General features: G+C 40.4%; 2 long non-coding RNA genes across 2 annotated transcripts; one reads left to right on the top strand and one right to left on the bottom strand.

Annotated features, from left to right (window-relative positions):
- Positions 1-281: 281 nt before the first annotated feature.
- lncRNA:CR46326 (long non-coding RNA:CR46326) lies at positions 282-605 on the bottom strand. The gene has a single exon (NR_156777.1). It is a non-coding gene; the product is annotated as a long non-coding RNA:CR46326 (long non-coding RNA).
- A 386-nt stretch (positions 606-991) lies between these two features.
- lncRNA:TS3 (long noncoding RNA: testis-specific 3) lies at positions 992-1,584 on the top strand. Its single transcript, NR_156776.1, has one exon. It is a non-coding gene; the product is annotated as a long noncoding RNA: testis-specific 3 (long non-coding RNA).
- The last annotated feature ends 15,060 nt before the right edge of the window (positions 1,585-16,644 follow it).

Raw genomic sequence — 16,644 nt, 5'->3', positions numbered from 1 at the left:
ATCTGTAAGATGTCAAAGCGCAGACGATGCGAAAGAGCCAAAAGAATGGCCCATATACACTGAAGAAAATTGTTGTGGCATTTGGTTGGAATTGCTTAAAGACTTGCAGGTACATAAGTAGTACAGAAAAATGTGAAGCTAGCAATAAAATTTGTAGACATATAAACGTTTTCTGCACATTCTAAAAGATATTCTATTGTATATCGTTATCGAATTTATTTAAATATGCTTTAGATAATTGTGATTATTTAATTGAAGGTTTTTACTTGATATATCGAATTGAATGATTTTCCTCAATGTGCGGAGGTCGCCGTAGCTCTTGGCTTTTGCTCAATGGTGACCACCTTCCGCCGCCGGCTTCTCCCATAGCTCACATGTGGTTTGCTGCATTTCGCAGCAGATCCCGAGTCGGACCCACAGCCACTTTGTCTGGGCAGTGGCTTCCTCAGCTCAGTTCCCATGTTCTCCAGTCTCCGTTCTTCGATCGCCAAAGTCCAAACTATGTTCCCATGTGCAGAATGTGGTTGTTGTGGTCGCTGTTTCTGTTGCCAGAATTGCGCGAGTGGCGCAGATAACAGCACAAAATGTTGGCAGCCCTGTTGACATTATGAATGACAGCGGTTATTTATTATGTCTTGGCTTATTTTTTGGTGGTTCCATGTGGGACGTGGTCAGACCGGGGACTAGGAAGGTGGCGTGCTTGCTGTACGGTAGCCAAACGCATATGTAGGCTGCTCCAAGCAGCGAATCAGTTATCAATGGGCAATTCAATTTCTGGCCAAAAACAAATGTTAGTTAGGCACTAAATCCTAATCAAACATTTGTACTCAACAAGAAATATTATGGACAGTAGTTCTAAGCTCTAAGTTTCTGTTTCAAAATGTTCACTTTATATATTTGCCGAAAATAAATAAAAAGTACACTCACATAAACAACTGTGCTTAGCATAAAATGTAATTGATCCTTAACTAAGCAATTCGCACTGCCCAATCCTTTTAAGCACTCACAAAAAGTGGACAACTTGAAAGTCTATGACCAGCAGTTCTTCGGTGCCAAATCATATTTTCAGCTGGCCAAACTGTTTATGATACCCCCAATTCAATGCCCCATCTGCCTCGATAATTGCGTAACTTCGACTTGGCCACATGGACGCTACAGTAGTGCGGCTGGAAAAACAGAAGACTGAGGCAACGAACTGCAAACAAGCAACAGGCGGCTGCTTTTTCGTACCGTTAAGTGCCAGGCTCTCGACTTCATTAGATTGTAATAAACGCGTTTCGGTTACAGCCCCCAACAACCAGCAAAACACTGACAGTAACATAAAAACAACGGCCAGCCAAAGAAGAAGATCTAAGCCCGGCTTATAAATGCAATTTCGCTCGCACAAAACTTCAATGGACTTCATTAAAATATTCGAAACACAAGCAGTTTAAGCACCGAAAACTTGTCAGTTTTGCACTGAGAGGCTGAATTTGGCACAAAGAGGAAAAAAGAGTTTAATATAACGGATATATTTTAAATTAGTGGTTTGTCTAAGGCAAAGTTTCAGAATATATCAATACCATTTATTGAAACGATTACTTTAAATCAAACTTTTGTAGTAATACACTAGTTATTTTTTGCATTATTTTTGATAAACAATTCCACATGTTTATGACGTTTTTTTTTTCGCACTGCACGGCGGTGAAGGAGGAGAACTTGGAGTAGTTTGTGGGGGCCAGCTGTGCGTGGCAGGCAAAAGAGCAGCGTTCGAGCCCAAGTTGAGTTCAGAGGTCTAATTGAAAATGCTGAAAACCTTAAAAATATTGAGAGTGCTAAGAGAGATTTAGGTGGAGAATCGAAACGTAATCGGGGCGGGGGGGGGGGGGGGTGGAGCGGAAAGGGGAGTAATCTCGTTCCCATTAGAACTCAATTTGCCAGTCGTATGCAGTGTGTGCCGGGGACAGAGACGCCCACAAGCGGTTAATACCACGGAATACCGCCCCGGAATTTCGCCTCAGCCAGTTATGGGAATGCAAATTTATAATACGCAAGGCAAATTGGGGCCAACTTGTGACAATTTATGGTATTAACACTAAATATTTGTTCCCCGTCGTGATTTACGCGCTGGCGTATAAGAAAAGATTCCTGATTTGCCAGACTTACTCGAACTACGAACACTCTTCACAAAGTTTTCACATTGACATTATACCAAGTGGTATCCTTATGTTTGGTATACAAATACGTGTCTATTGTTAATGTATATCATTTTTCTACTTTATTTTTTAAAGAACAAGGTAGAATAAGCCCGTTGATAAAGTGCATATACCCGAATGGCCAAAAGACGTGAGGAGAGCATTTCGAAAACGCATATAAGTCGCATTATTTTGAGGTTTATGCGTTTTTATTGTTTGCCTGCAATAATTTCAGCGCTTAAAGCGTGGCCAGACACGGAAAAATGGAATGGAGGTGAGATGGGAGACAGATAAAGTGGAGCAGTTTAATAAAATTTTATGATAATTGAAGACTGAGGAGTAAGGCAGCCCAGCAGCAGAGGCAGCCCCAAAATCCCTGACAATGAAGTGATTTTCGGTGATTTTTTTCGCGGCTTTTGGCAATTTGGCAAACGATTTAATTATACAGTTCGGTTTGTCGGGGAACCGGGGCAATATGTTAATGATGGATAAATTAGCCTCGCCCAAATTTAAATCAAAAACTGATTTCTCTGTTAGAAATTTGCGCTCAGCAATTAAGGGATCTGTTTGGGATCTTGGGAACCATCAAAGTATTTTAGGTCAATGCCTGATAGTTTTGCCATAAAACTGAAACCGAATCGAAGCGTCATGCACAATTTGCATGAATCGAACGCGGAACGCAAATTACAAATTACAACAAAACCGCGGCGAACATCGAAAATATTCGAAAACATCTTTAATAAGCATTTACATTTGACGTCCGACTGACACAGAAATCTGCACCGTCGGCTATTAGCAATTAACTGGGTCTATTATGAGCTCCATCGCCATCGAAACTCCGTAAACAAAAATCTATTTGACATGCTACAAGGCAGAAGAAGATCAAAACGAATCGATCGAATCCATCGCAGAGACGCCCAGACAAAGTGGAAAATAAAACCAACGGCTTTTGAAGATTTTTTTTTAGTTTTCGTAAACTGGGCAACTGTGCGCATAAAAGCCAAATGCCATAATAGCCAAATTAATCAGTCACAGGTAACAACACGAGACTCTCGAAACTCCGAGCACAGATCCAAATCCAAGCGAAGGCGACGTCCCGCCGTGTGCGTTGATGACTTAACAAAAATGTCAAAAATTAAAAAAAAAAAATAAAGATAAAAAACACAAAAGATAAGTTGGAGGGAACGAAATCAGGTGGGGGAGGCTGGAAATGGCGAAATGCAAAAGCGAACTTGCTATGCCCTTGCAAAATGCTTACAACTGGCTGGATTACTCAAAAAAACAATATAATACTCTAACACCATTTGCATAAAATAAATTTGAATCGAACAATAAAATTCTTGTTGGGAAATTGATATATTATCACAGAAAAACTGATTTATTACATGTAATTAAGATTTTTCTATGATATAAAATATAAATCCTCCCTTTTCTAAAAATATTTACAATATCATCTTTCAAACTTATTAGATTTTCAAATTTGAATTAATTTAAAAAGCATAAAAGAGAATAGTATCTATTATTAGAGTATTTGTGTTTAAAATATTGTGAATTATCGAGTCTAATTACTTATTGGTAGTTTTGTTATTTAAAACCAATATTATTATTATTATTTTATTGGTCATAAAGTGAAAAAATTCGATTTTCTACGAAAATAAGATAATATACCACACAGTTAAATATTACGAGGTAAATCGAAAACCCTAAGTACTCCATTAGCAGCCAAAGTATGCAAAGTTGACCACATAAAAGGGTTTATCCTAACCAACCGACACATGTGATTGTCAGAGTCAGTATGCCAAGTAGGGGATTTACATTGTCTAGCCACGGAGTTTTTGGCGATGATGGTGGGTGGTTGGATTCGGATCCATTCGATTGGTATGGATTGGATTGGATTCGAATGCTTTTCTTCTGCCTTAAAAGCCCGCCAGCTGTGCTTCACATGGGCAACCGCAGACTGGCTACCGTTTCCACACGTGTAACAGACAATGGCGCCAGCATCAAAAAGCTGACAAAATGTAATTGTTTCATAGGCGCAAAAATGGTGTTCGGGGTGCTCCATCAATAAAAACCAGACCGAGGCGAACCGGATCGGATCGAATGGGATGGGATGGGATGGTTTGGAATCGAATCGCTTGGGGAACGGGAAAAAATGCCTCGCCTGAATGTTAATTGAAATATGCGTATGACTGATGGACGGGGACATTCGGACAGCAAAAGAGGCTGAGAGAGGACATCTTGCCACGCAGATGGACACTCTCTTAGTTCAGCTTTCACAAATATTGATTGATTTATTGATTGAAATCTTCGCAGACAGTCAGTAGCAGCGACAGCATCTTCGTTTTGTGCCAGCTTTTCTTTGCCTTTCGCATACATATGTACAAATTGCCTGGCCCAAGTTCGTTGCCTAAGTCATTCGTTTTGATGGCGCCCAATGGCGAGCTGAACTGAACTGGTAACTCCTAAAGACCACAAGCACAGGCATACGCATACACACGCAACCCGAATAAAGCCAAACAATAAATAATTAAAGCAATTAAAAACGCTAAAACAAACATTTAACAAGCAGCGGCAGTTTGAACAAAAAGATTCTGTTTTCTTTCACCGCATTTTACTTTTTTTCTGGGCAAATTTCAAGCTGGAAAAGCAAATGCTTTGAAAGGTTAGGTCAAAAGATACCCTACCAGTCAGATTTTGTTCTCTACACATTAAAAAAAATACTTTATACAAATTTGGTACCTTCCGTATGATTTTCGAATCCTTTATAATTCTATACGAACATTCCTCAGCAACATATCCATTAATTTAATGAAATTAATGCCTGAAACTTTATACACCACAGGTCATACCCTTGATACCCCACACGCAATTCTTTTACAAAATCGGTCTTATCTTGGCCCCAAATCGCGTCTAAATGTTGCACATTTATCAAAGAGGCCCAAGACCAACCACCATCACCCAAAAAAGGTCAACGCACAGTTATAGCCAACTTAAAGTTGGCTTCTTCATGATCATCTTGTTACAGTTGGTGTTTGTTTTCACTCGTTCTTTTTTTTTCGTGGACAGACCTTTCAGCTCACTACAAACTATTTCCGCTTGCCAAGTACAAGCCCCAAAAAAATAGTACACAAATATTCGCAAAATTCACATAGAATTGTTTTTATTTTGCACACGAAATCTAATTTTTTCGCTATTTTCTGTGGCAATTAAAATGATTCCGAGGTTCGCCAAAACCAAAGCAGACACGCAAAAAAGAGAGACAAGAAAAGGAAGCTCATTTGTTTTGCCAGAGAATCATCTCCAGCGGAGTTGCTATTTGGCCGAAACCTTTAACTGTGCCTCGATATGCAAATAAGTTGATATACAACATAATTAAATTTCATTACGGCCAAACGTGCTAAAAGGAACTGGCTGACTCTGGTCTTGGCATGTTACAAATTGCAGGCAATTAGCGAGGATTTCTGGAGTGTGTCGAGGATTTGCCTTTTTTCTACAGGGTCTGTGGACTTGAGGTGATCGTGCTTCGACTCTGAGTTTGTCATGATGAAACTGCTGTGCTGGTTAAGGAAATGAATCTCAGGTGTACCTCGTCTAATTATACCGCATTCTGTAAGCCCTAATATTTTATTAAAGAGTTAGTAACAAACTAAAAATCCTACCTGCATTTCAAAGTGCCCTAAAGCAGCTCATCAATAAACTCCGCTCCAAAACCTATGGCTGTCAGCATCTTGTGATAAGCTAATGTTATTTCATCTTTCTCCAATCACCCCCGCCCACACACACACACATCGCAGCCCCCGTATCCGATCACCTCGATCCCATCGCCCAACAAAGGGGGCCACCTTTTAGTTCCAATAATTTACCAATTAATCATATTACTCAACATCTCCTTGGCGAAGAAGAGCAGAAGAGCAGCGCACGCAACTCTGGAGAATGCTGGAACCTGAACTTTGGGGCCTGACAATAGGTGCTGATTGCTTTGCCCCAACCAGAATCGGGAATATATATATATATACGTGCTTATGTGGGGAGTATCTGTAAGGAGAGCCTGCATGGTGACGTGATAAATGATTTCGATTAGTTTGTTCTTGTAATTCGACGCCTATAAATGGGTCTATGATTGAGCGCAGACGACTTCGTTTACGTCAGCAATGTTGATGTCGCCTGTTTCTGTTGCTGTTGCTTTTGCTGCACCCTATACCTATATAAAGTGTCCCCACATCGGATCCCCCTGTTACCCCACCCCCTGCTGTCAGTTCTCCCCTCTTCCACTTATTTGACAAATTGTCTATAATTGAAAGATTAGCTTTCCTCGCACACGGCAACGGCAAAAGCAGCAGACAACAAGTTGACGATGGGAACACGTCGCGGCGACTCGGTTGAAGTTCCACAGTCTGGTTTTGGCCACGTCTGGTGTTCCAGCTTTCCCCCTTTCCAGCTCAGTTTCCCTACTTAAAAGTACACAGCGAAAACTTGTTTATGTTCTTAGTTTACGATTAGCCTGGCCTTTTGAAAAACATTATTTTGAATACAGCTTACTTCTGACCTTATCCCTTATGATAAATAAGTTAATTTTATATGCATTTTGATTTTTTTTCAGTGCAGCCCGTGTTCCTTATCAGTTGGCTTGCATCTGCTGGCTGATGCAGGGTTTTATTAATCAAATTCACAAAATGGTTTTAGGGCTGTGCCAAGTAGGTGGAGCATGTTTACATAGACAAGTGCCTCGGACTTCCCCCTTTGCCACCTCGCTGTGTAATTGGAATTGGTGTGAAATTCGCGTGCCAACGGGGAGGATGGCAGAAGGTGTGGTCCCCCAGGTGAGCTAAGAACGGAACCCCTGGAAACAAGAACCAAGAGCCAGGAATTAAGAATCGAGAACATGGAAACGGGAGGAAGGGCATCAGACGCAATGCCTTTGTAATGCCTGAAACATGTCAGCGCAATGTGATACCTTATCGCTGTCAATTATTCAACGCGATCCCCGGATGGTGGGGTTTCGATGACGGTGATGGAGTTGGAACCCAAAGTGGCGAAGTGACGACGGTGTCTGTCCTCCCTTGGGACATTCTTACAAATTACCCTCTTTACCTATAACAAACCCAAATGTTGAAGTGAGAAATGCAGGCCGAAGAAATGAAGGAAGTTTGAGGGAAAAGCTAGGTGTTTGGAAGAATACTTATCCATGAGCAAGGAAATATGGGAATATGTAAGCGAATTAAAGTTTTTATTCGTTTTTGAAATGACAAAATTTATTTTACGTATTTCATTTTTATCAAACGAATACAATTTTTACATAAATAACATAAATAAAAACATAAATACTTGGTTAGTTATACTTTCAGTTTAGATATCGAACTTGATATATTTGCAAAAAAAAAAGAAGTTCCGGCAACAATTTCCCTTTAACTATATATAACTTTAGTACATCTAGACAAGCGCTGAAAATCACAATAATCAGCATGTGCATTAACGCTTAATTGCACACAAAATATGAATAAAATTTATGAGTGCTGCGGCAGTACAATTTCAGTTCGATTCAATCAGCGGATGCTATACAATTTTGTCATAAATTATGCGGCTCGTTGCACTAAATCAAGCAAGGGATGGCGGAGGGCGGGGTGCGGTGGTCGGATAAAATGCAAAACTAATTAACACTTTTATTGCGACTTCAATTATGCTAAAAATGCACAAATTGTTGGAAAATCACGCCCCTAATTGCCCATCGCCGCAACAATGAGGTGGAGATACTAAAGTTGATTGCCTTAGGTCATGGCAGTTGGGTTTTAACTGTTGGCCAACTGTGGCTTATTTATATCCATGTGGCTTAGGAAAAGTTTCGCTTTTAAATAAATTGTGCGAACAAATGAAATGTGGAAAAATCTAAGAGATTTCCCCCTGCGAGCACACACACACACAAACAATGGGGCGACACCTGCTGTTCAGGCGATAATTTATCATGGACCTGCTTAAACGCACATCCATTATCAGGTGTGTTACCCAGACTCGAAACTCCCAGCTCCGAACCGCAGATCGGAGTCAGGAGAACCTGGGATCTGGGCATCTGGGGTTCTGGGTGTCTTGGAACCCGGTCTTGCCTTTCCTCTGCCCATTGAGCGTCTTTTAAGCCTTTAATTGAACAATTTGTAACAATCATGCGCACAAAATAGCGCAACAATTTGGCTTAAATAGTTTTCAATGAAGATGCAACTGGCGAAAATTAATATCGTCGATTAAAGTCTGGCCCACCAAAGAGAACAATAAGCGATGGACTCAGAGGGGTGTAATGGCTATATTTGGAACGGGGAAACTCTTTTCCCATTGCTTTGCTGGGAAATCGATTGCGAATTTTGAGTTTTTAATTCTGTACTAGTTAGATAGGTTAGTTTTAGCTATCATAGGTAAAATAATAAAATGGAGAAATAATAATAGTTATGAATGAAGAAGTTAATAATAATACAATCATTTTAATCATTAACATAACCATGTAGTTGGCAGGTGGTAATCGTAATACCAAATTCATTTTTAGAGTTTCTTTACCAAAACATACAGAATTGAGTCACAAAATTTCAAATAATTACGAATGTAAGTAATAGTATTAAAAAATTTTGAATCGCTTTAAATTTGGCTGCTTACCACCGCTGGCCAATTAAGAAAGTAGATGCCAACCCAAATACTTTCTCTCTGGTTTTCTTTAGTTATTTTTTGATCCCACAGAACTTCCCACAGCCAACAATTATAATCTCTTTAGATCATCAAAAAGTAGACTTTGTTGCCTTTTGGTATAAGTAGCACAATCAGCTCATGAAATTTTAGCGCCAATCCGCAAGAATCCTCCCCGCCTTCAATCCTCACATCACATCATCCGTTGCTGCAGCAGCATACAGCATCAGCATCATTATGATCCAGGCTGGTAATCAGCACCCAAGAACAGCCAGAAGGAACTTACCTCGAACCGGAGATGAAACTTTACACTGGAAAGAAAACACACCACCTTTTAATTCACAAATTAAAGTTAGATTTTTAGCATATAATATGTTTTTCCATCTATATTTACATAAAATGGATTTTTAAATGAACAAAATCGTTCAAAGCAACGCTTTTTAATCTTGAAACTTAAATAATGTCTCTTTGTGTATCGCAGCTTATACAGAAAGATGCTTATCAGCAGCAGACAGGAGACGGGAGATAGGAGACGGGAGACCGAAGACCGAAGACTGAAGACTAAGCACTGAAGACTGAAGATTGCAGACTGTGGACCGGCGACCGTTGACTGCAGTTTGGCATGTCAACTTGGCAAGAGGACCTGCACCAATTTATGATCGACAGAGGACCAAAAACAAGCGAGCAACAAGTTTCGCTAGAACTAGACAGAATAGGAAACACCCTTGGGAGTATGAAACAGCTTGAATGAATATGGCAAATAGAAAAGTAATAAATGATACAAAACTAGAACACAATAAAGTAGAACATAATTTAAGAAAATATATTTCATAGATAGTTTCTATTGTAATAAAATCATATTCCATGAAATGCATGGAATCACCCATGGGTGAGAGTATTGAAAAGATGCCAGGATTCAGCCCGAAACAGAGGCAATGGGGTGTTGGCATACAAAAATGATAAATTCTCATCAAAAAATATTTCACACTGCGGGATATCATCAGGTTAAGATCAAGATCAGTGCACTGCACTGAAAGGAGACGCCACAGAGAAATACAACGAATAAAAAAACATAAGACTGCCTTAACAGCAGCAGCGCCATGAAAAAATGCCACAAATATTTCGAAATTATTAAAGATCATGCAAAGACCGAAGGAGATTTTTGAAAAACACGCGCCCATTTTGGCTTAATTAGTGAAACAAGCCCGGCAACTGCGAGTTGGACACGATCTGGGCACTCCTCTCCCCCATTCCCATTCCCATCCCCGTCCCCTTTTTAGCCATGGAGATGGAGCACCGTCTCTAAGTCGATTCGATCTTGATCTCTCAAATATCGTTCGGCTAATTAAAATTTATATATTTCAGAGGCGCATAGTTTCTCGTTTGTGAGCGTCATCTTCCCCGATCTTTTGTACTACGTGTTTTCACCGACTGAACCCATAAATCTTGTTGATAATATGATTTTATTAACTTTTAAATAGGCAAAACATTTGGCGCCTGTGCTTGACTCACCAAAAAAAAAAAAACGAAAAAAACGAAAAAAACGAAAAAAAAACGAAATCCATTTTTAAATGGAATTCATTTAAAACTGAAGTCGTTTTGACAACCAAATTAGAGTACATACTGTGTTATTTGTTTTTGCCTCATCCGAAATATCTTCGATCTTTTTCATCTCTTTTTTCGCCTGCATGTTTATCGGCATTGGGTATGTGTGTCCGTAAATTTGGTTGAATTAATTAAGTATGCAAATGTTGTTTTTAGGAGCTCTGCTTTTTGCGGTACTTGCCACGCACCACCGATCAAACGGAATCTGGGCCTCCGATTAAATATATATATATATATATATATATATGTATTTAAGCATGAATATATACACGGAAATTCCTTGTGGCGTTATTTTTATGAGGTGAGCTCATAATTTTCGCTGTTTTGCTCGAAACCAATCGAAATTGGCCTTTTGGGTCAAACCCGAAAGTGATTAGCGTCTAGTTTTTTGCCCCTTTTCTATTAAGTAGCTGTTGCCAAAAGATTAGCTTTATATTGGAAATTAGCATTAAGAGCTGCAAATATGCATGTTATGTCATGGAGCAAGAAACAAACTTATTTTGTTGTGTCAAATGAACTATTCATATCAATCAACTCAATTTTGATAGCAAAGATGTCGTCGTCTTTCGTCGATCACCTGTCGCATGGAATTCAATATGGGATCGATAACCATTTCGGCTTATGACACAGATGACACAAAGTTGCATGCATAACCCGATTTGCCTCATTGTTTGGGTCTCAATCAATGCAAATGCCCCCCGCCCAAACTGTTGACATGTGTCAATTATAAATGTCTCAACTTACAAATAAAACCGCATGGGACAGGCTTGGACTAAACAGCAAATGACACGCATAGCCAAAGGAACAAAAAAAAAGAGAAAAAAACTCAGAAATGGCAATAAAACAAGGCTGGTCGAGGACAAAAAAGCAGATCTTCGGCCCAAAATAATAAAAACATGTGAAATATGTTCGGGCAGCGATACGATGCGCCTATGCCGATTTTCAGATTTTATAGCCTATTAAAAAGTCTGAATCATTAAGCGCTCTTCGTTTTGTTTTCTTCCTGGCGAGCAGAAGATACTACCAGAGATCCCAGAGATTCGCCAGCGGACTTCACCGCATCCTAATTGATGTTAGTTCATAATTTTCCTTTGGAAAATGTAGCAATTAATTGCCGCGCCAATAAAACGCGTCGATGCCCCACTGTGCCAACGACGTACATTGCGCAATGGGCGCTGCAAAAACCCCCCAAGCCCCCACTCCCCCTTAAAAAACCCCCAGCTATCTGTGGGCCAATAAAAGTTTACAAGACAAAGCCAAAGCACGTCAACCAAAAAAAAAAAAAGGAAAATAGCTTTAAAATGCCCAAACAAAACCATCAGAGGAGAAAACAATTTGGTCAGCTGAAGGAAAAACGCCGATGGAACTTGAAACCCTTGCCTAGATTCGCATTGGAATCGCTCTTTGAATGTGGGAAATTACACGAAAACCGTAAGTGCAATTTGGCAGTGGTTTGCTTTTCATTTACATTCTTTATGATAGTGCCCATAAAATGTTGGTATTTGCTGGATCCATTGAAATATGTAGTAACATCCACTCCCATGTAACACTTAAATGCTTTGGGGCCTTAAATTGTTGCAGGCATTTTTAAGAAGATTTAAAAAAGAAGTTTCATATGCGCACACATACATATGGTGGTATGTCTCAACATAGAAATTCCTTATAATTTAAGGTAGGATGCATTCACTAAATGATCGACCAACTTGATGTTTAGTTAGTTTTTAAGAAGATTCCATCTATGAGGACTGTAGTCAACTGATAAAACAAAGTTTCCTGCCATAGAAAAAACCATATATATCACAAATCGTTAGATAAGCTAAAGGAGGTGTGCTAATAGCTCCTTCGGCCACCATCCCACCCCCCCCCCCCACCTGCTTTCCACATGTGTGTATATATATCGGGTATATAGAGAACAGACCCACCGCTGCTTCTACTAGATCAGCTTCTTTCGAGGTGATTTATTGAAAATTAAATTTTTCACCAACAACAGAGGTCGAGCGATGCTAAAAAAAAAATAAATAATCGCAAAGGCAACTACCACTAAAGTTTGCAGGCGGCAGCAAGTTAATTATGACTGCGGTTAGCCAGGCTAAAATATAGTGGTAGATGTGTGGGCCAAGGGATGTGTAGGGGGAGTGGTAAGGGGATGGGGATGCGGATGGGGAGGTGCTGTCGGTTCGAGATATGGAGATGGAGAGTTCCACAAACAAGTGCGCCAGGTTATTTTGCTGTTAATTAGTCTTACGTGATGAAATTTCATAGCTGATGGGTGGTGCCCACAAATGGCGACTGCTCATCTCTTTCTATTCGAGTCAGTCCTTCTCTTTCGCTCCCCATCTCACAAATCAGTCCGTCTCTTTCCGCGACTTACTTAACCCCACCAAATGGGTAAAATCAATTTCCAGGCTGCTATTTAAATTAAAGAAAAACTAAAGTGAAGGCTGAAAAATGCACGAATGTTTGTGAAGGGAAGACTAGGCATTATTTAAAAACCATTCTGCATTTTAAATTTTGTCTTAAGTTTTTTATATTTTTGTATGTTATATTAGATGCATAAAGTATCAAGTGGAAAGTTACAATTTTATATGCATATGTAGCAATATGCACCGACCGACTGTAAAACACCCTCTCTTTCCACCATTACACAAACGTACTACGAACAAATTGTGCACAATTTTCACCAATTTACAATTTTATAATGCGCAATTGCTGCAAAGCGAAATGAAAGAAATTCAACGGCAGAAAAAACTTCATTAAAGCAAATATTGCGAATAAAATTTATGTTGCCAATTTAAATACATAGAAACAACAACACCATCAGGCAGGCGAGTGGAAAAAAGTAAGAAAATAATAAAAGAAGGTGTAAAGACTAAAAGGCTGCAACCAAGCCAGCAACAACAACTAATCGAGCTGGTCATCAATTGACCAAAGCCAGGTAATGGTCGGTCACAGCCCAGACTTTTTCCGATTTTTTGTCCGTTTTTTCTGTTTTTTTTTTTTTTAGTTTTTTATTATTGTTTTCCAGCCAGTCTTTCAGAGAGACTGAAGACTCGAGCCATCGACGATCGATCGAAACGACAACGCGCCCATATAGACGAACTGAAAAACGGAAAAACTCAAAAAAAGAGGAAGGCCCAGTACAGGAGAGCTGGAGAGGATCAGGGGATCATGGTGATCAGGGGAGGAGCAGCTGCAGCAGGGATCGGGAGGAGGACGATCGATCTTGGCAGCTGCCGCTGCTGCGTTAGATGATGCAGCAGTCGGTCCGACAGCCAAAGCAGCAGTCCGGGCGTCACCCGGAGATCCCCCACCTCGAGCCAGGGACCAAAAAAAAAAGTAAAATAAACAAAATAAATAAATAAAAGCAGAGGGGGTGAAGCGGGCAGGAGCTGCGGGCGGGTGGCCACAACAAACACAGCCACACACACGCAGGCCGACAACAAAAATACAGATACAGTGAAACCAAAGCGAGATAAACCCTATAAAATCACTATGCAAATGAACAGACTACTACTATACCTTTTAATGTAAGCTAAAATATGAATCAATGAAATGGTTCTTTAATGCTTCTTATTTAACTCATTTACTTTGAGACTTCCAAAAAGTAGATATTTGTTAAATATATCTTTCATATACGAACTTAACCAAAAAAAAAAAACTATATAATTTGTATAAGATTTAATAACTTAAATGTTATAAAATTCAGAAATGCCAACAATGCCAATATTAGACTTTTTAAAATAATCTATTCAAATTTTTGATTACTATAATCTGAAACCATTAAGAGTAATATTCTTTGCCATTATTATTTTAAAAATTAAACAAATAAGTTTTTTACCACACAATGACCCACTGTAAATTCGATTTGCCCCGCCCGCCGCCATCGACATCATTTGGCACATGTGAACACCGAAAAAGATGTGCCCACCGACCATTTGGCCATCCAGCAACCATGGTGCTCGACCATTGACCACTCCCGATCCCGATCCCGTCCAGCTCCGCCATCCGCGATCCGCACTCCAGCCCAGCAGAGTTGCACCGAGTTTGGAGTATGCGAATCCGCTTGACCGACCGTCTGTCGAATATCCCCGTATGGGGCGAGTCGACGGGCGGCCGATTCACCTGTCGCGTCGTTTTGTTTGCCTTTACGCAAGGTGGGGAAAATGGAAGGTGATGGCGGAGGGAGGGTGGTGTTCGATGGGGAAATGCAACTGGGTCCGCGGCTTTACGTGAAATTCCATGAATTTGATCATTTCGGTGGAAGCGTATTAGATATTTGGCATTTCGGCTCTCCACTGACTGACGTACAATGCCAGCAAATAGTAAAACTAAAAACTGAAGATTGGCAACTGGGAAAATAAGAGGTCAGCGCACACACGTGACCCCAAATGATCGATGGAATTGCCAGCAGAGGAGTCTGCCCGTTTGTCTGTCTGTCTATGTGCGCAAATTAAATGGATTATAATTATTATGCATGCCACGGAGCCAGCCCGGCTCACTTCTATTGTCAACCCATGAAACGGCCAAGAGGGCAAAGTTGTCCATCGGACCAATAACGACAGTCCGCCGCGGCGGACAGACCAACATGTTGGGCCTGGAATTGATTTGGCCCGCAGCCACTATTAACAGCAACAGCAACAGCGCGTCGGATGCATCTGTGGCCAAAAAGCCAGTGGAATAACCCTAGAGCCGCTTTCGATGATCGGCGGCTTTAGGCGCTGCGGATGACATCAGGTGCAGCCGCAGTGGGCACTGGCTAAGCGAAACTGCACTCTGCGAAAAATGCAACCATAATTCCATATATATATTCCATATATATATATTATATATTCAAATAAGCTATAATATTTAAAATGTCCAAATTGCCAAGCAAGCTCTATTGTATATATTTAACTATTATAATATTCGTTAGATACTAGACTGATTTAGTTTATTAATTTGATTCGTTCACACCTGTGAACATTTCTTTTGGTGCATTTACACAGCCGCAAAAGCTCAACTTCAACTGTGTGGCTTTGCCGAATTCCTGCGGACATTTTTGCTGAGCTAAAAAGACACAGCCAACGAGGCATGTAACAACATAAACAACAGAATACTATTTGGCCTTTTGCACCTTTTTGGCATGAACAACTTTTGGTGCTGGGCTGGCAGGAGGAATCTCCCCGGGATGAGCTGTGTGCGCCGCGAGAGATCTTTATTTCGGGTCGAGGCGGCGGCGGCCGATCGACCAAGACGACAACGCCCCGAAAGACACAATTAAAATTTCACGCTTTTTCGGACGGGGAGCGGATGTGTGAGCGTCAGGACCAAAAAGAGGCACCACCTAGGAGCCGCTAACCCAAAAAAAAAAAAAAAAAAAAAACACAGCTTGACCATATTTGGGCCTACATTTTAGCCGGCGAGCGAAAAGAGTGCGGCGGCATTTTCGCTTTGAGCCAAACCCAGGAGCAATCTTTCAGTTGTGGCGTTGCACTCGCCACAAAAAATGTCCTATAAAGTAGGCAATCGCCGACAAAAATCCAACCTCCTGACCCCCACAATCACACTTTAATATATTAATAAATAATAGCGACAGAATAGTTCAATTTTATTCCAGATTATCAAAGATGCCGTAAAGATTGCATTTTTGAAGGATATTTCAATTTAAATTATGTAAATTACACTTCTTTAAATTTGTTTCAAAAAGCTTAAAGTTGAGACGAATTGCTAAATTAGTTCATCAGATTGCTAGAATATTTTATTTCATTTATATACTCCTATTCATGTCACAGCTCGTTACCTCGCCATTATTTTCTCGCAACAAACAGTTGTATTTATTCTGAGTGTTGCAAGTTGGAGCGGCGTTGCAGCCGCCACGCGTGCAATTTGCAGTCGACGGGGAATTGCAGCGGCCCCTGAGCACAGACACACACGAATGGGTTGCAGTGGAGTGGAGTGGAGTGGAGTCCGCTCCTCCAGAAAGTGTTAATTAGCAGCGCGCGTGCTAATTACCAATGCCAGTTGTGAGTGCACCAATGACAGCAGCAACATCGGGAACAGAAAACATGCAGCAGCAACTCCAGTGGCAGCAGCAACTTCAGCGGGAAAATGTCTACTTCAACGGCGCCACAAATGTTTAAGGATGCGTATGTTCGTCGGGCAAAATTAAAATAAATTCGAATTTATACGTATATAAGTCTCAAAAGAAACTTTAGATCCAACT

The sequence above is a fragment of the Drosophila melanogaster genome, chromosome 3L (assembly GCF_000001215.4).
Source record: "Drosophila melanogaster chromosome 3L".
NCBI lineage: Eukaryota > Metazoa > Arthropoda > Insecta > Diptera > Drosophilidae > Drosophila > Drosophila melanogaster.
This window is presented reverse-complemented; position numbering and strand designations above follow the sequence as displayed.